We start from the raw sequence: 22,142 nt of genomic DNA, 5'->3' as shown, positions 1-22,142 counted from the left end.
GCTTTTTGCTTTGTGAGTTCATGTGCTGTGCTTTTATTCTTGGTGTAGTGGTCCCATCCCTTACCTGTGGTTTTGCTTCCCACAGTTTCAGTTCCCTCTGGCCAACTGTGATCAAAGTAACTTGAGAAACAATTCATAAATTTTAAACAGTTTCTATTATATTACACTTATAATTGTCTCATTTTACTGTTAGTTCTTGTTAATTCCTTTTTAAAAAAGATTTATTTTTATTTTTTTGTGTCTGAGTGCCTGCTTGTATATCTGTGCACTGTGTGCATGCAGTACCTGTGGAGGCCAAAAGAGGGCACCAAGTCTCTTGGAACTGGAGTTACAGACAGTTGGCAAGCCTCCTTTTGAGTTCTGGGGAAAGAACACAAAGAAGCAAGAGCCTCTGCGAGAGCAGTGGTGCTCTTAACCATAGGACCATTTCTTTAAGTGCCAGGCTTTTTTATTAATTTCTTATTGTAATTAGTTATTAAATTAAATTTTATCATATGCATATGCATTTTGGAAACATAGAGCATGTACAGGAGGTGTCCTGTCCCCAGTTTGAAGCACTCTGCAGAGGTGTTTTTCTATATAAGAAAGAGTAAATTTCTACCTTTGTTTATTTGTATGTTTGTTTTTGTCTTATTTCTCATTGATGGCCACTTTAAAGAACTATGATCACTATTCATCATACATAGTTTTATCCCTTGGGCCAAATACATTACAATATGTTATGTAAGTATTTGTGTGTAGTTCTAATTAAAAGAAGAGGGAAGGTAACATAATCTTTTGTTTTAATTTTTTTTCAAGACAAAAACATACTTCACTAAGTGTAGAAATATCAGTCTGCTCTGAGGAGGTCTGATGGATGTGCTAAAGGTGCAGGAACAGGTAACAGAAAAAGAGAGAAGATGCAGTAACAAAGAATCAGTGCAGGTCCCATGTGTGGATGATGGGGACACACACTTGTACATTTAAATGCATGCACGCATGCACATGCATATATGCATGCACACACACAACCCAGTCCACTGTGTCAGTTTTCTGATCCAGTTTCCTCTCTACTGAATGGAAAAAAGTGTGTTCTTGAAATGTATTTTTGTTTGAAATAGTTTGAGAAGGAAAATGTTTGATGAAGCATGTACTGCTACCTACACTATTCCTGAATCCTTTTGTAACTGTTTTCAAAGCATGTTAACAGGTTTGGTGACATATTTCAGCAGCTTTCTATGCAAGCATAAGAACCTAAACTCAGGTCCTTACAAAAGCCAGGCATGGCAGTGGTGAACATCTGTACTCTCAGGCTTCAGAGTCCACTGTTAGAAGATGTGTGTGTGTGTGTAGGCCACCAACACGACTCGGCAGGCCAAGATGTGCGCATGCGCCAGCCGATCTGACGTGGCTGGCCAAGATGGCACTTGCCTAGGCCTCTGGTAGTAACTACCAGTGCACTGCACATGCGCAATTCAGTTCGGCTCCAACCCCTCCCGAACGGGGTATGCTAATTAAGTACCACATTCTGACCAATCACCCCCTCCCAGACGGGGTATGCTAATGTGGTATGCTAATGAAGCACTGCAATTTGACCAATCGTGCACCTCCATGCGCTTCCCCCCCCACCCCCCGCCAGGGCTGAGGGTATATAAGCAGCCCGTTCTGGGCATTGGAGGTCTCTCCCTGAAATCTAAAAGAGCGCTTCTACAATAAAGGCTGTTGAGAAGGATCCGGTTGTTCGCGTCTTTTTTGCTGGACGAGTCGGGCGCAACATGTGTGCATAGACTAAACCAAGTGGAGTCACTCCTAAGCTTCTAAAGTATTCCCCAGGCTTGTCTATCTTATACCTGTACACATAAGGGCACATGCTCACATGATCACACATATCAAACACACAGACACACCAAGCTTAAATATTCATTACGATCTAAGTTACTTTACAGTCACATATTGTAGAGAGCCACGCCCGGGCTTACGAATAATCGCTATTGCAGGATGTCGCCCACATCCACTGATGATTTTGGTGGATAGGTTCCGAGCGCATACGCAAGGGCTAGGAGTGTGCCAACTCACGGCCCAACCCGGGGCATCATATGGGTAATGAGCGAGCAGCCAATCAAGTATGTCCAAGCTGCCTTAAGGACTATTTAAGCTGGCACCGTTTGGGGTTCTTTGTCTTCCTCTTTCCATCGCAATAAACGCTTGCTGCAGAAGGATCCTGGTGCCCGTGTGCGTTCTTGCTGGCGAGACGATCGTGCGGGTTACAACATATTATGCTGCTACAAAATGATATTCAGTCTGACCCCTCACTGTGGATGCTGAATGGCTTTTGGTGATTTCAAGTTTAAAAAGTTTCTATCACCTAAGAGATGAAGAACTGAGGATGTTGAAGACATGGACTAGTGGTGGGAACAGCTCCACAGGTGGAACTCTTCTGACACAAAATGCTGAGCAGTTGCCACATAGCTAAAAAGGTCTAATTTCTTGCTCATGGACAAGCATACCTCGATGGCTTGCTTAGCTGAGCGTCATACATACAGAAGGCATGTGGTTAATGTCTGTGTATTCCTGCTTCAGTTCCACAGTTAGAAACGTCAGAGTTCCTAAAGACTGACCACATGTGCCTCCAACAGCAAGCCGGAGCTGTATCAGACAGAGGGCTTGCTGTGCCAACTCCCTCACCTGTGTCCATCTGCAAATACCTGACGACAGAGAAAGTTGTGTAGTAGGGAGAGTCACACTGTACTGGAATCAGCAGACCTGGTTAGGAATCAGTGTATTGACCATGAGAGGCCCAGGATCTGACTCTTTCCTGGCCCTCAAAAGCTGACTTTTGAATCTTAAAATGTTCAAATTACAGCTATAAAAATAAAGGCTTACCAAATTTTATATATACAGTGTAATGAATGAGATCAAAAATTCATGGCGAAATATGTCAGTCTTTAAATAATCCCAAACAGCAAATCCTGTAATTCTCAATAAAACAGTGTGAAAAGTTGGGAAGCATCTAGCCTTTAATTCTTCTGTCAGGTCACAAGATAAAGGCAGGTGAGTTTAAAATGTTCAACAGCTACACTTTAAGCCGTAGACTGTCTTTAGTCAGTATGATACATTTGTAGGTTTCCTACGGCAGTATTTATTTTCTCCATATAGAAATGTTTAATTACAATTTTTTTGGATAATATAGCCATCTTCCCTACACCAGTTTTGTTTCTTTTCACTTATCAATAGTCATCTGCAGCATAGCATGTTGTACACACAGTCATATGTGGGCGAGTCGCTTGTAGCATAATACAGTGTACACACTTGATTATATGCATTTGAACACATGTGTATTTACCCCCAACACAGGCAAATTAGGCCAAGTAGACAAGTAGGCCAAGTAGTCACCTCTTGCCTTTTAATTTTGGGTTTTAGGTGGACCTCTGTCTTGGCTTTTTCATTGGTGAAGACTACAGAAGAATGCATTAGCACTCTCAAACGTACTGGCCTTGTCCACTCCCTTTCTTGCACAGGTGCTTGTTACTTTGCCAAGGCTTTCTAATATCTGCATGTTGCACTCAGATTACAAGGCCCCTGAGCTGGAGTCACACTGGCCTCTTGGCATTTTACAGAATCTCACATAGTCTTGTCACTAGCTCAGTGTTAAAGCAAATAATGCTAGCATCCTTTGTCAGGCCTTTGCACTGAAGTCTGAGGAAACGGGAGCACGGTAAACATGCTGAGCATAAAATCAGGCACTGCTGTAATTATTAGGTCAGAGGCAGGTAAGTGCAATTATTTCTTTACTGAACAAAGACAGGATGGGGAGTAGCTGGCTCTGCAATAAAGGGCCAAGGTTCACAGGGCTGGGATGTTCAATCTATAAGCCCGCGTGCTTTCAACACCCACATATTACCTCCTATGTGTTTCCCCCTTCTATGCCATTCTTTTTCTTTGTTTTTTAAAAAAGCAGCATTAAATTGGTTACAACCCCCCCTCCCCTGTCACATGCAAGGACAGTAAATTAAGCATATCTAAGAATTTAATGTTCAAAATCACCTTGGATAATTGGCTTAAAGGGTTGAGGCCTGCTTTTTCTTACATCTGTTAGTCTTAATGCTATTTCTCCTCAGAGGGTACGTCTGTCAATAATTGATGGTGCTTTCTTGGGTAAATGAGCTGTTTCTTGGGACATTATAAATCATATTTGGAATCAAGTTTGTTTTCAAGCTGCTTTTAAAGTCCTGATGCTGTGCTAACTGAATAGAAAATGCTAAATGTCTGGGGGAGTCACACAAGCTCTCAAGTGTTAACGGCATGAGCTGGACTTAAGAAAACAAATGGAATTTATACCCTCTGAGAAAATAGGAACATGTTTGGTTTGTCACAGAAGCATGTAGCTTTGGGAAGGGTCTTTCTGGAAGGAAGTATTGTGTTTTCTGCTATATGCGGGGCACCATGGTCCATGGCTTTCATGAGGCATCTGGATCACATGAGGCATCTGGATCATGGACTCACCTGGCAGACATTACTGACACTCATCCACAGATAGGAAACTGCGTCTTAGAGAAGGTGATTACTTCTTCAGTGCATGAAGTGGGCCATTTAAAGCCTTGAAATATGTATGTGTTGGATTATGAAGTTGTGGATTCCATTGCACTTAAAATCAAATGTCTGTATGACCAGTCTTAATCTGAGTTTGGTGGTGCTCTGCCAATGATATCTTCCCACGGAACCACTTCTAAGTCTCTCTTCTGTGTTCTAGTCAGTATGGCTCTACTATTGTCTGTTTTGTAGAGAGGGCTTTAATGTGGAGTTTTAATAGAAGGTTCTGCTGCTAAGAGAAATATGAAAACCACAGCTGTGTGAGATTAAAGATCTACCTTACAAAATAGGGATATGAGCATGTGCAAGAACACAACTGATATGTTAAAAAAAAAAAAAAAAAAAGGGTGGGCTGAGGGATAGCCTTCTATTTTCTCTGCTCTTAAAGACACGGTCAAAGAAAATTCTAGAATGATATCACTTGAATTGAGATTTAGCGCCTTAAGTTTTCATTTTGTGAAGCCATTAGCTTATACGATGGTACTATCATTTCCTTTCCCCCAATTTCTACATCTGTGGGCTGATCTCTCCTACCAGATATTTGCTATGATGATCCAAAGATAAGAAAGTTAGTCTGAGAAACAAAATCTTGCTAAATTGTAAAAGTATTGCCATCCTTGTGATTTTTAGTCTTTAGGAAGTTGGAAAAGCACCCGTAATTGATCTGAACATCACAGTTATGACTTCAAAGGCAAAGAGTTTAGGCTGTTTTAACCTGGTGCAGATGGGACTGTAAAAGGTATAAAACCATTTTTTAAAGGCTCATTCAGAGCAATTACTTTAGAGATAATGGTTTGTTAAGTTCATACTATCTGCCCTTGAGTTTTAATTCTGCTGCTCATTTTTAAATTTCCAAGTGAAAGATATAATATAGATTACTTTGCTTAGTTCTTCACCCCCCCCCATTAATGGTCAGGGCAAATATATGCTGAGTTTAAAAGGGTAGAAGAGCTGACATGAGACCATTGTTACTCAGCTCATACTAAGTGAGATGGATCCTGAGGGTCTCCGTGCCATGCTTCCTTCCTTTTCTTTATGCTGATTTTCTTCTTTTCTTTCTACAACCAGTTATTAAACATTACATGCACATATGAAGACACCATCAGCTCCAAAGAGTCTCAGTTTAGCAACTAAATCAACGTGCCCTTCAGCATGCTGGAGGTCAGCTTTCCCTTACTGATAACACTGTGAACACTGTGGACCCTAAAGGATGGACAGCTATTGTTCCCCAGGAAGCCTAGAGAGAATCCTGATGAATATGGAGCTGTCTATAGCTTGGATGAGTTCAGCTGCACATGCTACTTGTCTCTACGCAGTTACATTTTAACCCACTTGCAGCCTGCTTGTTTTCTTGGACCCTGCTGGAGCAGAGATCTCCCTCTGATGAAATCTTTCTTTATTAACCTCACACAGACCTTGCATCTGCAGACACCTTCTTCCTTGATTTCGCTTCTTCTCTTTTTATTATTTCTACATTTCCCAACTCTTTCTCTACTTCTGCTCACCTGATTCCTCTTGTTCCTATCTCTTTAAGAAATCCAGGAACCTCAGACAAAAGAGTTAAATTACTTTGAGGAAATTTGGGGAAATGTAAGGGGAAAGGTGAGAAGAGAAACTGAGAACCAATTGTGCAATATATTAATGCTCCCCCAGTTCTCCTTGTGAAACCCTCTTCTGATTGTCCATGATACTTTCAAATTTGATTTTCAATTATTTCTGGCCAGAGATAAGACGCAAATGGTTTCTAAGTAGTGCCACTTGGGGCACACTCTTCACTTAGAAGAGATTGCAATGGGTAGTGCTTGTCTGTCCTGTGCAATTAATGCCACTTAGCACAACGAGATCTATTTCTTAAGTTTTATTTTCGGAGGGATTCTGTCTCCTAGTCTCTACAGGATGATAGCTTCAAGCAGTACTCTGCCCTGCAGCAGAGGCCATATCTACAGAACACTGAAGTGTAAAGGTTTGTTTACCTAGAATTATAATGAGAATTAAATTACAGAGAAAGATTGAAATGAAAATTGCAGGTGGTAATTTTGTCAACCTACTCTTTTTCCAGCCAGCTACCTAATCATGTCCACTTTTCTCTGTGGGGCTGTTTTTCCTTCTTGAATCCAGGTAGTGGGCCCACACTGTCATGGCAGGTCCAGATCAGCAGGAATGCATCAAAGGGAGTTACCTGCTGGCAGTTAACAGAGGTAGACAAAGTGCACAGTCTCTGGAGCCAGACTACACTGGTTAAAATTTGTGTTATGCACTTAATTTCTGTGTGACCCTGGGCAGGTGTTCACTCTCTACACTTTCTCCTTTTTTTTAAACGTAAAACAGGACATGTAGAGTTACTTTTGTTCAAGGATTTTGTGAGGAGTCAAAGAGGTGATGGTTAGCTCTGTCTTACTTAGGAGATCACTTTGAAAGGGGGAAGTAGCTGAAAGAAGATCAGAATTATTGTCCCACTCCCTGACTGAATCTTTCAGGTATGTCCCATCAGCAAACTAGAGTGCTGAGCAATAATATCATTTTTTTCTTGGCTCACCTGCAGTGAAACAATCCTGTCTTGGTGGTGGTCTCACAGTCTAGCTAAAGGGTAACCAATGGCAACAGCAGTAGGCTGTATGTTTTGAGCGTCTCTTAGATAGCCCTGGCCAACAACTCAAAAGAAGGCTTCTCATATTTGTGCTGCGGTTATTATTAGGTGGTCTTTGGTTTTTGGAGGGAGTGATATCTGTCTAATGAGAAAAGTTCAATATGTATGTATGTATGTATGTATGTATGTATGTATTATGTGCATTATAGTTTTTTGAGCTAAATAGTTAATTGTGTGATTTCTTATGGCCCTTTCAGCCATTCACATTGTTACTTTACCTCACTACCTCCTTCTCCTATATTTACCTTCCTTCTGCTTCCCTAAGGAGCCCCCTTTCCTTTTTTTCTTATCAGATCATGTGTATCCTGCTATTTATTCCCCTTTATTCTCTTCCCACTTATTCTGTATTTACCTCGATTGATCTTCCTCCCCTCCATTCCGTAAGTAATCTCCTTTCCCATCTCCCCTTCTAAATCTAGGTAAGAAAAGGAGCAGCAGAGACACAGTCAGAGCCTCTGAGAGCTTTAGACACGTTTAGAACAAGCCTCATGGTCTAAATCACAAAACTATTCATAAAGACCCATAGGACCACCATGAACTTCCTGAAGTCACGTACAAAGAATGAAGAAATATTTTTTAAGGTACTTATTTTTTACCATATTATCAAAGAAATTCTTGATCTCATAGAGGTTTAAAACCCTGTTGGCTCATGGATTTTTAATATTAGCACTTGGGCTCTCTCTCTGTCTCCTTCTCTATCTCTCTGTCTCTCTTTTTCTGTCTTTCTCTCTCTCTCTCTTTCTCTCTCTCTCTCTTGTCTTTTAGATGGACCTCTGTGAGTTGGAGCCCAGCTTGGTCTGCATAGAGGGACCATGTCTCAAAGAAAGAAAGAAAGAAAGAAAAAAAGAAAGAAAGAAAGAAAGACCTCCAAAAGACAAAACAAACAGAAAAACAATCCAATAACAATTAGTGTATTGATGCTGAGCTTAGAGCCAGTCACAGCTAGCATTCATATTCCCATATACGTGCTCTTAAATTCCATCCATCGAGGTGTATAACTCATTCTCTAAACATACATTTAGCAATACACTTATCCCAGATGAATTCCTTTTACCAATCTCACATCTTTTAAAACTGCTTTTTTTAAACCCCTGAAAGCATTATTTAAAATCACTTCCTTTAATATACAGGAAACACAGAAAACAGGAAAATTCAATAATATCCAAGTACCAGAGTTGGTGGCCTGGGAGGAATCAAAGAAACCAAGACTTTCCTCAGTGCCCTTGGGAAAGAAGGGGTGAAGGACACTGAGTATCCATCACTAAGCTCTGGATGCATCCAGTGTAGACCTAACTCTCCATCCAGTGTAGACCTAACTCTCCATCAAAGCAATGATTTTCCTTGTAATCATCCTGACCTTCTTCAATGTTCCTCTTCTTGTTTTTGGGAATCTCCCAGTTCTAGGATGGTTCTTTCCTTTAGCTCCCCAACATTTCACTTATGGCAGAAGGCTACTTACCCTGTCATATTGTCAAGGTCGTGGGGAAGCTGTCATCCTGCACGGGGTTAATGGGGCCTTCTTAGTACCTTACTGTTTATTTCCCGTTTATTGTGCTTAGAAGCTGAAGATTGGGGTGTTTTGTGGTCTCTCCAGAACTTGAATTTTGCAGGCCACTAGAGTTACTACAGACTGTTTTGTTTCCTCCTTGGTAAATGCTGGTTTTTTTTTTTTTTTTTTTTTGGGGGGGAGGCTCAGTCTAGTTCCAAGGTACCAACTGATACTCAAAGGATAGTGAAGTAACCAAATGCAAATTCCTGGAGCAGAGTAAGCTCTGGGGAAAAAATAAATCTGGTAACTACCATTTGAAGCACTTCAGTCATCTCTTTCATCAGTGGACCCTGAGGTTTGTCTGCATCACTTTCTCTTTCTGGGTGTCAGTGCAATGCAAAGAGGAGAAGAGCAGGGGTCAGAGTCCAGTGTTTGTTCAGGACCGCACTGCTGTTGTGCTGGTAGAGCTTGCCAATGGAGGGCTTGCCACCTGTGTGGGAGTTGGCTGGATGCCCGTGCTGGGTGAACAAGGGTCCGCAATGAGCTAGATGCTCATTGTGTGGTAGAGGTGGAGCTGGAGTGAATGGACACTCTCCACTGGTGGTGGGGACGAGGTCCAGTGCTCCCCAACTCTGCCTCTGAGAACATGATGTTCGAGGAACAATTAACTCTAAGATTGCTTCTTTTCCATTGCTCCTCTGTTACTTACTGGGTTGCTATTTCTCCAAATAACCTGATTAGCATTCTCTCTTGAACTTGTTTCTAAATTATTACCCAAAGCAAGGGTTAACCCAGTGAGATAACAGCTCATGGTGGTTTTGAACTCTGTCATTTTTGTGTGTCTTCTCAAGTTCTCAGTCCCGCTTGGACTGGACAAAGGCAATGCTCCATGGGTTGGTAACAGGCAATCTGCTGCTTTCAATCTGTGGCAGCCTCGGAGAAAGTTCTAGTCTTTCTGAGACACCATATACCTGGTGTTACCCACCAGGCTTGGGCTCACAGAAAGGCATTTGCTCTCAGCGTTGCACAGTGCATTCAGATGTTTTATATCCTACCAAAGGTCCTAATTCTCAGAGGTTTCTTTTTGTAACTCTTTTAAAGTATTCCACCACTGGCTAAAGCCTACTGTTTCCTGAGACATCAGGCCTCAGAGATCAAATCTTCCCCAATTTACCTCTTCGTTGGGTCATTTCAATAGTGGATAACCCTGGCTTTAAATATAGAACAGGTTCAAGACTTTCTCTTTATTTTTAAACACTTAAAACACTTCTAGTTAGTCCTTAGTCTGGCAATATTATAAATGTCTTCAAATGGCCAGTTGTGGTGCACACCTTTAATTCCAGCACCTGGTCTATAGAGAGAGTTCCAGGGTAGTCAGGGCAGCATAGAGAAATCCTGTTCCCCCAAAACAAAACGTAAAACATGTAACACAGAACACAACACAAAACCAAGCAAAACAGAATCTCTTGAAGGTCCTAGGATCTTAAACTGGCCAGTCTAGATTGCCCCCCTTTGTTCAGTGTACCAGAAACTACACATGTAGAAATTTACCCTAACAGAACAACTGTGTTTCCAAATTGCAGACTCTTATCTCTGCCTTTTGTCCATTAACCTTGTTCAATATTATTGAGTTGCTCCCCAGCACCTCAGCCCTCTCTCAGCAAACAATTATCTAAAAAACACAAAGAAAAAACCCCAAAAATCTTCTTCAAAATCTTTATTTTTACTTCATTAAAGTTTAAATTTTAAGTTATGCGTATAGGTATTTTGTCTGTTTGTAGGTCTGTGAATCACTTTTATGGCTGGTGTCCTAAAGGCCAGAAGAAGGTGCTGAGTTTCCTAAAACTGGAGTTACAGATGGTTATGAGCCTCCATGTTGGTGCTAGGCATCGAACCCTGGTCCTCTGGAAGAGCTGTAAGCACTCTTAACAGCTAAGTCATCTCTTCAGCTTTAAAAAGATCTAAGTCAGTGGTAGATCATTTGCTTAGTAAGCAAAAACCCTGGGTTTTATCTCCTGCATAAAACAGAGGCAGAGTAGAAGGAAGAGTTGAACCCCTTCAAGATCTGCACTGTTGTCAGCATTAGCTACAAAGCAGGCTCAAGTCCAGTCTAGGCTACATGGGACTCTGTCACAAGCAACCAACAAGCAAAATGATTCTGATTTCCAATTCCTGAAGAAGAACAGCTTTGGCTTCTCTGCAAGTATTTCTTCCTCTGTGGTAATAATTTGCATCCTTGTATTATTTTTAATCTTTGACATCTCCTACCAACATTTTGTCATCTCTGAATTTGACTGTATCCTCATAATGTATAGTTTTTGTTTTAATTCATTTTCTCCCTAGCCCCACTTACTGACTGCTGCTTGATCCAAAACCTGCTATTCTACCTATTTTGAGGACATTTTGAGCCATTTTTCCAGTTCCATAAAAATCTTGCTTTTGTCATTACTTAAAAAAAATATGTGAGCTTGGCTCATGTTTCCCTTTAACTTTTAATAGCTGTCAGTGTCATCCCTGCTTCACAAGCCAGGGAGTGCTGAGGTGGTTCCATAGCAACCGCCAATTTGCTTATCCCTTTCTGTGCTGGATGACACTTGGCATCTTGGCCTTTATGCTAGAGAACGATAGGGAAGATGTTTTAAATGCTACCATTTCTCTGTCTATTTTTTTTTAAAAAGTTGTCATTGTAGCATAAAACAAAAGAAAAATGTTAGGGCTCACTTTCAGTTGTTACTAGTCCTCACCATTTATTTCTGCCATCCCTAATAGCCCCACATTTGGTGGCTACTAGAACCATACAGCTGGGATAACAGTGATGAACTTTGTGAAACGTGGAATTCACAGGACATTTCTCCTTGGGGGACTAACAATAAGGACAGTGAACTTTGGTCATTCTCAATCATTCCTAGTATTTCCTTGAATTTCTACAACCAAAGGGTTTTTGATTTCTCCTGAGTCTCAAAGAAACAAAGTGCCCCATGTTCTCTCTCAGTCTCATTCTGGAGGTTGGTGCTCTTGCCTTGTGTTGGTTCTTACGAACAGAATCTTAGACGTGATAAACAGATGGCTGGCTTCGGGTCTTCAATTCTTGTGTTTCTCTACTCTTTGCCTTGATTCTGAGTCTGGCCCATGAGCTATAAACAGATGTGATAGAAGCAGAACCTTGAACACTGCGTATGTGCCTGAGCTGCTCTCTTACTTTTATGGCTTTGTTAACAGATTGAAAACACTGCTCCCGCAAGGAGGAAAACAGACACCTGTATAAGAATGGCACATTACTTGAAGGCAACCTAAATCACCCAGCAGCAAGACGACCCCAGTTATGAAAAGAGTTCTTACAAAGATCAGCTGGCACCCAGCTGGTCCCAAACAAGTGATTATATGCATATTTGGGATGCTTCTGAAGTTTTGATACATGTTGAAATTGTAGCAATAAACAATAGGAATACGAGATGTCATCACCAGTGAGCCCTTGAGCAATTTATGAGCAATATTTATTTATGAGCAATAGTCATGGAGGCAGTGAGTCTGGGGAAGCCCACTATAGGAGACTGAAGTTTCATATGTAACAGAGGGTGGGGGAAGGATAATTAAGTATATTCTGTAATACAGATTTGTCAGCATGAACAGCCTTTTTGTGTGTGCATGCATTGAGTTAGTGTGTGTGTGTGTGTGTGTGTGTGTGTATTGTCATGAAATTGTCTTAACTACTTTTCTGTAGCTGTGATGAAACACTATGACCAAGGCAATTTGTAAAGACTTTGTTTGGACTTACTGTTCTAAAGGGACACGAGTCCTTCACGGTGAAGGTGGCAGCAGGCAGAAGATATGGTGGCTCAGAAGAAAGCTGAGAGCCACATCCTCAACTGTAAGCACAAACCAGAGACAGTGAACAGCATGGCTTGGGGCCTTTAATCCCAAAGCCCTTTCCCCAGGGATTCGCTTTCTCCAGGGAGGTGTCTCACACCTCCAAACCACCACAATTCACACTACCAGCTGGGGATCAAGTATTCAAGAGTCTGAGCCAAAGGATGATGTTTTCATTAAAACTGGTACAGTACTCCTTTCCGAAATCACCATCAGTGGAGAAAGAAAATGGCAGAGGTGCTGTGTGGAATGCCTGTGTGTGTGTGAGTGTGTCTTGTGTGTCTCTGTGTGTGTGTGTGTGTTGAAACAAAGTCTCGCTGTGTAGTCCTGGCTAGCCTGGAATTTACTTTGCAGACCAGCATAGCCTTGAATTTACAGAATTCTTCTGTGTGCCTATCAAGTACTTAGATAAAAGCATGTGCCTTTATCCACCACACCTGGCTGGAATACTCTGTTTTCTTCCATTTCCTTCCTTGCTGCTTAGCAGTATCAGCAAAATGTATAACTCACAGCTTCCGTACAAGCTCCTCAGCAGGTACAGATGTCTCAGGCCAGTTCTCCGTATGTATTGATAAGATAAGCATGTTTGACTTTTCTGTGCAACTTCTGTAGATCCAGCCATATGAGTCTACAAAACATGTTGAAACTCAGCTACGCCTACTGACTTCTATTTCTTTAAAATTTTTTATTATTAATTATTATTTATTTATTTTTCTTTTTTTAAACTCCAGATTTTATTCCCCTCTCTGTCTACCCACCAACTGTTCCACATCCCATACCTACTCTCTGCACCCCTGTCTCCACAAGGATGTCTTTACCCCCACCTCACCTCACCAGACCTCTAAACTCCCTGGGGCCTCCAGTCTCTTGAGGGTTAGGTACATCTTTTCTGACTGAACCTAGACCTGGCAGTCCTCTGCTGTATATGTGCTGGGGACCTCATATCAGCTGGTGTATTCTGTCTGGTTGGTGATCCAGTGTCTGAGAGATCTCAGGGGTCCAGGTTAATTGAGACTGCTGGTCCTCCTACAGGGTCGCCCTCCTCTTCAGCTTCTTCCAGTTTTCCCCTAATTCAACCATGGGGGTCAGCAGTTTCTGTCCATTGGTTGTGTGTAAATATCTGTATCTGACTCTTTCAGCTGCTTTTTGGGCCTTTCGGAGTGCAATCATGATAGGTTCCTTTTTATGAGCGCTCCATAGCCTCAGTAACAATGTCAGGCCTTGGGGCCTCCCCTTGAGCTGGATCCCACTTTAGGCCTGTTGCTGGACCTCCTTTTTCTCAGGCTCTTCTCCATTTCCATCCCTGCAGTTCTTTCAGACAGGAACAAATATGGGTCAGAGTTTTGACTGTTGGGATAGCAACCTCATCCCTCACTTGATGCCCTGTCATCTTGCTGGAGGTGAGCTCTACAAGTTCCCTCTCCCCACTGTAGGGCATTTCTTCTACGGTCCCTCCTTTTGAGTCCTGAGAGTCTTTCACCTCCCAGGTCTCTGATACATTCTGGAGGGTCACCTTACCTCCTACCGCCCAAGGTTGCATTCTTTCTGCTGGCCCTCAGGGCTTCAGTCCTCTTCCTCCACCCAATACCAGATCATGTTTCCCTAGCCCCTGTCCCTTTCCCCTCCCAGGTTCCTCCCTTCCTTCCCCCTGTGGTTGCTTTCTTCTCTTTCCCAAATGGGACTGAGGAGTCCTCACTTGGGTCCTTCAGCTTGTTGACCTTTTTGAGTTCTGTGGATTGTATCTTGGGTACTCTGTACTTTTTTGGGGGCTAATATCCACTTATTAGTGAGTACATACCATGCATGTTCTTTTGGGTCTGAGTTATCTCACTCAGGATGATATTTTCTAGTTCCATTTATTTGCCTGCAAAACTCTGGGTGTCCTTGTTCTTAATATATTTAAAATTATTTTATTTACTCTGTGTGTGCATGATGTGTATGTGTGTGTATGTTTATGTGTTTGCGGTATATGTGTGTGTGTGTTTTGTGTATATGTGTTGTGTGCATGGTGTGTATGTGTGTGTGGTGTGTTTGTGTGTATGTGTGTCTCTTTGTGTGTGTATGTATGTGTTTATGGTATATGTTTGTGTGTTGTGCGTGTATGTGTTTTGGGTGTTTGTTTCTGTGTGTGGTGTATGTATGTGTGTTGTATGTGTGTGTTGCATTGTGTGTGTTATGTGTTTCTATGTTGTGTGCATGGGTTTCTGTGTGTGATGTGTGTGTGCATGAGTGTGTGTGTGGTGTGTGTGTGGTGTGTGTGTAAGTGAAGGTGCTCTCCTGCCATGGTGTATGTCTAGAGGTCCGAGGACAATTTTGAGGAGTAGTTTTTTTCCTTTGACTATGGGCTCCAGGTATTGAACTTAGGTTAGGTTTGTACTGCAAGTGTTTTTATACACAAAGCCATCTTGCCAGCCACCAGTGACTTTTAATTTCACAAGTCTGCTCAAAGAGTCAGAAGACCTGTGAGGCTGACCTTCCACACCGAGGGCCAGGAATGGAGTATCCATAACAATGGAGGCTATCAAAAGTCAGGCAGACTTAACTTATAAAGCCTATGATTAACATTTAAAAAAATGTATATGTGCAAAAAGAAAAAGGGGGCATGGGATAGGGGTTTCCTAAAGGGGGGGGGAATGGGGAAAGGGGATGGCATCTGAAGTGTAAATAAAATATCTAATTAAAAAAAATAAATAAATAAAAAGAAAAAAAAAAGTCAGGCAGACAAAGGTCAAGTCCCTGTTTTCTAAAGGTAAAAGATTCTTCCTTCACATTTTTCCTTGATTCTTTCTTTCTGTCTTCTTCTATTCACTAAGAAAAGATTGTATCCACTGGAGAAAGAAAGAAAGAAAGAAAGAAAGAAAGAAGGAAAGAAGCCAATAAAACAGACACTGGCTTTTAGAGCTCCTGAGATGGCCTTTGAACCAAAAGTCCAAGTGGTTGCTTAAGCAATAGGCATAGAGGTGATGAAGCCAAACAGGAGCAGAAAGGTGAGTGTGGGCTGGTGCTTCAGGAAGCATTGTTACGGTACCAGAAACACGGACTCTGCTCTGCTTTCAGAGCTTCAAGGTCATACCTATATATATGGCCTGTGACTTTCTTAGGCAAGAAAGTATAAATGCAAGGGTCATAAATCATTTCTGAGCTGGGGCATCTAATTGCAAGTGTTAAGATTTCCAGTCTGCTTCTTCTTTTGCTAGTTTTGAAGGCAAAACTCTCATGCAGAAGATGGCTATCATGGAAAGTTTCCTGGAATTGAAATGGATTTTCTATGAATATAGAATGAATTCTGTTGGTCTTTAAGATTATAGCTTCTAAGCTATCCAGGATAAGCTTTTCATATGGATGACTCGGAGAGACATAACAGAGATTCCAGTGTCTTTCAGCTTGGAGCTGTAGAACTGGATGGTCCCAATGGCTCAAGGGAACAGAGGGCAGCCAATGCACCTTCTGCATCACCTACATAAGGACACATATTTCAGTGGACAGAGAAATCTGGACATGATAAGGTGGTATATCTACCAGTGATGATCCAGGCCATGCAACCAAGACTAGGTAGATGGGGTAAGGGATATAGCACTTCAGTGGAGGCCAGCTGGAGGAGTCACAGCTGTAAGAACCAGGGGTTTTAATCACATATATCAGGGAGATCAACTCTAATTACCACAGTCTGACTCAATCCCAGGGAGGAAGGAAAAGTTTGTGAGCAGACTCCACACAGCAATGAAATAAGTAAGAACATAGTGGAATGGTTAAACTTACTTGAATGTGGCAGGTCAGTTTCCTATACATGAAAGGCTTAAGATAAAACTAAATACACCTTTAAAGGAAAGGCTCTGGGTCTGCAAATATAAGCTTGTGGATTTGGAAGTGATGTAAACTTCATTTTCATAAGAGACTGGACAGAACTTTTAGAAAGCATGTCTGATAGTTTCATGTAGAAACATATATTCCTATGGTTGTCTGGTGAAAGATTACTATTACTATATTCTTAGATCCTTTTAATCCTGCCAGGGAACCTGGACCTTATCATTACCTTTAGACTTCTGTAAATTTCTAATCAGATGACCACATCTGACACCTCTGTGCTCAGGCTCCCAGGCCCTGCTTACTGTAGTTGGAGGTTAGGAGAGTCTTCAGGTAAGTGTCAGCTACCTAGGAGACTAAATCTTGGAATCAAGTCGCTTTGGCAAATGACCAACATATCTAATGAATACTCATGTTCAGTGGCACATGCCATTTGGCACTGATGTTGGCTGTATCACATTTTTTGTTGTTGTTGACTAACAACTTCCTTATTGATTTAGAGACCTTGAAAATAAGAGTACTTACAATGTACACAGGAGGTAAGAAACCCACAAAGGTACAGAGCAATCATATCATAAAGCACATGCTACAAGATATTGCTCTCTAGAAAAATAAATTACAAAACAAAACAAAAAAGCCAGGTGGTGGTGGCATAGCCCTTTAATTCCAACACTTGGAAGGCAGAGACAGGAGGATCTCTGTAAATCTGAGGCCACCTTTGTCTGCAGAGCAGGTTCTGGGACAGCTAAGGCTAGGCTAAGAAACCCTGTTTTGACACCCAGCCCCACCAAGATATAAAATTAATTTGCAAATATTCTTAGATTAGCTGCTTAAAATAATCCTTTAGGGCTGGGAAGACAGGTCACAGTGTAAACCTCTTGCAATGTGAGCTTGAAGACTTGAATCTGGATCCCTTGAACCTAAAATCCCAGTACTCCTATGTCTAGATTCAAGAGAGACATAGGAGAGTCCCTGGATGCTCTTAGGCCAGGTAGTCTTGTATAAGTACATACAGAGTGTCAAACAACAAGAGACAGTATGTCAAACATGGTGGTCAAACATAGTTGGGCAAGTTGAGCATGGTGGAAAACTGAGGTGCACTGAAAAACTTACTCCCTCCCCCCTCCACATTTTCAAAGTTTTTTTCAAATGTGGAGAATGTAGGAAAGAAAGCTAGCATATCTAGTGAAGATACTTTGGGCACCTTGAGCATGGTGGGCAGGGCTTTGGCAGGCTTTGCCCTTCTCCCTTCTCTTGGCCTTGTGAAAAACTGTTAGATTACATTCCTAAAGCTAGCTCCCAAGTTCTATTTCCTTATTTTCTCCTCCTAAGGCTGACTACGAAAGTTCAGCTATCAAAGTATTGAAGTCCAGTATTGAACTCACCTAGTTAACATGACCAATTAAAATTAAGCACCTTCTATATTTTATAACCAATATCCACTTATAAGTGAGTACATACCATGTTTGTCTTTCTGGGTCTGGGTTATCTCACTCAGGATGATCTTTTCTAGTTCCATCCATTTGCCTGCAAATTTCATGATGTCATTGATTTTAATAGCTGAGTAATACTTCATTGTATAAATGAACAACAGTTTCTTTATCCATTCTTCAGTATATGGGCATCCAGGTTGTTTCCAGTTTCTGGCAACTATGAATAAAGCTGCTATGAACATAATTGAGCAAATGTCCTTGTGGAGCTGGACAATTTTTTACTTATATTCCCAGAAGTGCTATAGCTGGGTCATGGGTACATCTAGTCCCAGTTTTCTGAAAATCAGCAAATTACTTTTCAAAGCAGTTGTACAGGATTGCACTCCCACCAACAATGGGAGAGTGTTCCTCTTGTTCCACATCCTTTCCAGCATGTGCTGTCCCTTGAGTTTTTGATCTTAGCCATTCTGACTGGTCTAAGATGGAATCTGAGTCACTTTGATTTGCATTCCCTTGATGACTAAGTATGCTGAACATTTTCTTGAGTGCCTTTTGGCCATTAGAAATTCCTCTGTGGAGAGTTGTAGGGAGCCGCGGCGAGCGGTGACAACATTCGCCATTACAAGATGGCGCTGGCATCCAGTGCTCCCACAAGTAAACAACTAAACTGCGCAGGTGCAAGAGGCAAAAGTGAGCCAAGCCACTGCCCATCCTGGGGCGTAATATGGGGTAATGAGTGAACAGCCAATCAGAAGTGAAAATGCCACTCTAGGGTGCATATAAGCAGTGCCTTTTCCGGGCTTGGGGTCTTCTGCTTCAGCTGATACAAGAATAAAGCCTCGTTGTAGTAACTACCTGAACACTGCCTCCCGTATCTCTCTTGCTGTCGAGGGGACTCAGAAGGGGCGCGGAACATCTGGTACCGAAAACCCGGGAACTTCAAGGTGCCGCAGAGACCCCCCCCCCGAGACTTGGGGGGGGGGCTTAAAAGACTACAGGATCGAGGTATGTCTCTGAGAGGTATGTTTGGGGTGGAAGCCTTGGTTGTGAGCGGATTTTCACTCATTGCCGCCGCTGCACTAGTTGGCCTCTTGTTTGTGTTGCTTTCGTTTTTAGCTTATTTGTGTTGTGAAGATCCAGCTTGCAGCACAGCTATTAATGCAAGTCAAGAGGTTTTAGAAGAGGTCCACTCCAGTGTATCAGAAACAGAGAGTGTTATCCGGCATCAGGCCAAGGAGCCTGGGGAAGAAGATAAGGCCAAGGAGCCTAGGAAAGGGAAGCAGGCAAGAAGGCCTGGACAAAAGAAGCAGACCCAGGAGTCTGGTAAAAAGGGAGAGTACTCAAAAGAAACAGAGGCCACTGCAGGGCCTGTTAAGAATAAGGACCCTTCACCTGCTGTTGAAGAGAGAGTGGAGGTCAAAAGGACCCCCCTTTATCCCATTAAGGAGCTTGCCGCCATAAACCTTAGCAGCTCTGAAGAAGATCTAACGCAAGGGGAGAAAGAAAGCCTAGAGGAAGAGGCAGCCGCCTATGGACAAAACAGATATGGACCAAAAAATAACCGTCCTGAGATAAGACTAAGAAAGACCTTGAGTCCCTCGGCCCCGCCCTTGCCTCCGGCCTACGCCCCAGGCAGCATCTCTAATTCATTTCTCAGCCCAGGAGATCGGAGACAGCTACAGCTGGCATTTCCGGTCTTTGAAGGGGCAGAGGGAGCCCGTGTTTATGCCCCAGTAGAGTATAGGCAGGTCAAAGAATTAACTGAGGCAGTACGTGCATATGGAACTGGGGCTAATTTTACCGTATCCCAAGTGGAGAGATTAAGTGCAGCTGCTATGACGCCAGGAGACTGGCAGGACACAGTGAGGGTGGTACTTACCAATATGGGCCAATATTTGGAATGGAAAGCGCTTTGGCTTTTTGAATTTGGACAATCAGGGCAACACGGCAGCTGATTGCCATTGCCTGGAACCAACTAGGCCAAAAGAAATGATAAAATGGAAAGATGTTTTGACTGGTCAATGGAAAGGCCCAGATCCTATTTTAATAAGATACAGGGGTGCGGTTTGTGTTTTTCCACAGGAAGAAGACAACCCATTTTGGTTGCTGGAATGCCTGACGAGACGCCTCACAGTTGTGGACGATGATTCCTCAGCAGGTTCCCCTATGAATGCTTTTGATTGATACATGGATTCTCCAAGCTAACCCAAGCCCTAGTATTTGGGGAGAATATCGTTGGGCTATTCTATCTGCCTTTCCAAAACCTATGCCGATCAGACATGATGCAGCAGTTTTTCCTAAAATCTTCACGACAAATAAGACTCTAGATTTGCCCTACATGCCATATGACCCTACAAGGGCCCCATTAGGTGAGAGCCGCTCATTGCCAGAATGAGGCTCCCTTTGTTTTCAAACAACTGAGGACGGAGACTCTATACTTCTCTTGAGGAGGGCTTTGAGATGGTTTTATGATAAGAGAGAATGGGTGAAAATGTCAATTAAGAGAAACAATACCCATACATCTACTACAGCCCAGTTAAAAGGCGGGCTGATGGTTGTTAACCAACGCCTTGATTTAGTGGAAGAGAGATTAGACATCCTCTTTCAATTGGCCCAATTGGGATGTGAAAGAAAGCTTGGAGCGCTTTGCATTGCTAGCGTACAGTATGAAAATTTTACTCAAACTGCCAATTTGTCTAGAATATTGTCTTTATATCTTACAGGAAACTGGCCTGAAGGATTTGAGGAAACCATGGAGTCATTGAGAACAGCGATTGTGACCATCAACGCAACACGAATTGACCTGTCACTGACTGAAGGACTTTCCTCTTAGATTTCTTCAGCCTTTTCTTTCTTTAAGGAAAGGGTGGGGATAGGTCTGTTTGGTGCAGCCCTATGTTGTGGATTAGTGTTCATGCTATGGTTGGTCTGCAAGCTCAGAGCCCAACAAAAACATGACAAGGTTGCTATCGCCCAAGCACTCGTAGCCTTGGAACAAGGATCTTCCCCTGAAATTTGGCTATCTATGCTAAGAAAGTAACTGATGACTGAGACCCTCAGCCGATACACCCCAAGGGTTCAGCCCATTGCACTGGGTCGATGAGAGGTCTAAGTCCAGCCAGCCCTTGCCTGAATAACTGTGGTACCTGAATATTTAGAGGTGTTTGCGAGTGGGTACTTGACAGGGAATGTTCCACGAGTGTGGATAGATTTCCCAAAAGTATGCCTGATTGCACAAAGGTTTGATGCCAAGAAACCTCCTCCCCTGGTGGCGCCCCAGGGTGGAGGCTCCCTTTCCCTGACAAAAGGCATCGAGATGGGTATGGGAAGTATTACTCATTGCACAACAACGAGAGAAGAAACCCATTACAATATCTCATTTTGCACAGGGGATCAGGCCTCTGCTTTCCCTCACTGAGTTGGTGCCGCTCTTGATAGGCAAAAGGCTGTTCCATCTTAATAAAATAGAAAGGGGGAGATGTAGGGAGCCGCAGCGAGTGGTGACAACATTCGCCATTACAAGATGGCACTGGCATCCGGTGCTCCCACAAGTAAACAACTAAACTGCACAGGTGCAAGAGGCGAAAGCGCGCCAAGCCACTGCCCATCCCGGGGCGTAATACGGGGTGATGAGTGAACAGCCAATCAGAAGTGAAAAATGCCACTCTAGGGTGCATATAAGCAGTGCCTTTTCTGGGCTTGGTGTCTTCCTCTTCAGCTGATACAAGAATAAAGCCTCGTTGTAGTAACTACCTGAACACTGCCTCCTGTGTCTCTCTTGCGGGAGAGAGGACTCGGAAGGGGCGCGGAACAGAGAGTTCTTTGTTTATCTCTATACCCTCTTTTTTAATTGGGTTATTTGATTTATTGATGCCTAGTTTCTTTATATATTTTGGGTATCAGTCCTCTGTTGGATGTAGGGTTAATGAAGATCCTTTTCCCATTCGGTAGTCTGCCATTTTGTCCTTTTGATGGTGTCCTTTGCCTTACAGAAGTTTTTCAGTTTTATGAAGTCCCATTTATTAATTGTTGATCTTAGTGCCTGAGCTGCTGTTGTTCTGTTCAGGAGGTTGTCTCCTGTGCTAATGCATTCAAGGGTATTTCCTACTTTCTTTTCTATAGATTTAGTGTATCCAGTTTTATGTTCATGTCTTTGATCCACTTGGACTTGAGTTTTATACAGGGTGATAGATATGAATCTATTTTTATTCTTCTACATATAGACATCCAGTTAAATCAGCACCATTTGTAGATGATCCTTTCTTTTTTCCACTCTCTAGTTTTGGCTTCTTTGTCAAAAATCAAATGTCCATTGGTATGTGGACTTACTTCT

The 22,142-nt window shown here is 42.4% G+C and overlaps 2 long non-coding RNA genes across 3 annotated transcripts in view; both read left to right on the top strand.

Annotated features, from left to right (window-relative positions):
* LOC143442476 (uncharacterized) overlaps window positions 1-13,229 on the top strand; it is a 47,047-nt gene extending 33,818 nt beyond the window's left edge. The window contains exons 2-4 of one of the 2 annotated variants that reach the window (XR_013110722.1): window positions 7,636-7,797; window positions 10,487-10,925; window positions 11,925-13,229. This is a non-coding gene — a long non-coding RNA (uncharacterized LOC143442476). Of the gene's footprint in view, window positions 1-7,635; window positions 7,798-10,486 lie in introns of both variants that reach the window. The other variant, XR_013110721.1, reaches the window with a different exon arrangement.
* A 2,035-nt stretch (window positions 13,230-15,264) lies between these two features.
* On the top strand, window positions 15,265-21,557 carry LOC143442475 (uncharacterized). Its single transcript, XR_013110720.1, has 3 exons — window positions 15,265-18,814; window positions 19,892-19,967; window positions 20,533-21,557. It is a non-coding gene; the product is annotated as an uncharacterized LOC143442475 (long non-coding RNA).
* Window positions 21,558-22,142: the final 585 nt, after the last annotated feature.

This window comes from Arvicanthis niloticus, chromosome 5 (genome assembly GCF_011762505.2).
Source record: "Arvicanthis niloticus isolate mArvNil1 chromosome 5, mArvNil1.pat.X, whole genome shotgun sequence".
Lineage (NCBI taxonomy): Eukaryota > Metazoa > Chordata > Mammalia > Rodentia > Muridae > Arvicanthis > Arvicanthis niloticus.
The sequence above is the reverse complement of the archived record's forward strand: the minus strand, read 5'-3'. Positions and strand labels throughout refer to the sequence as shown.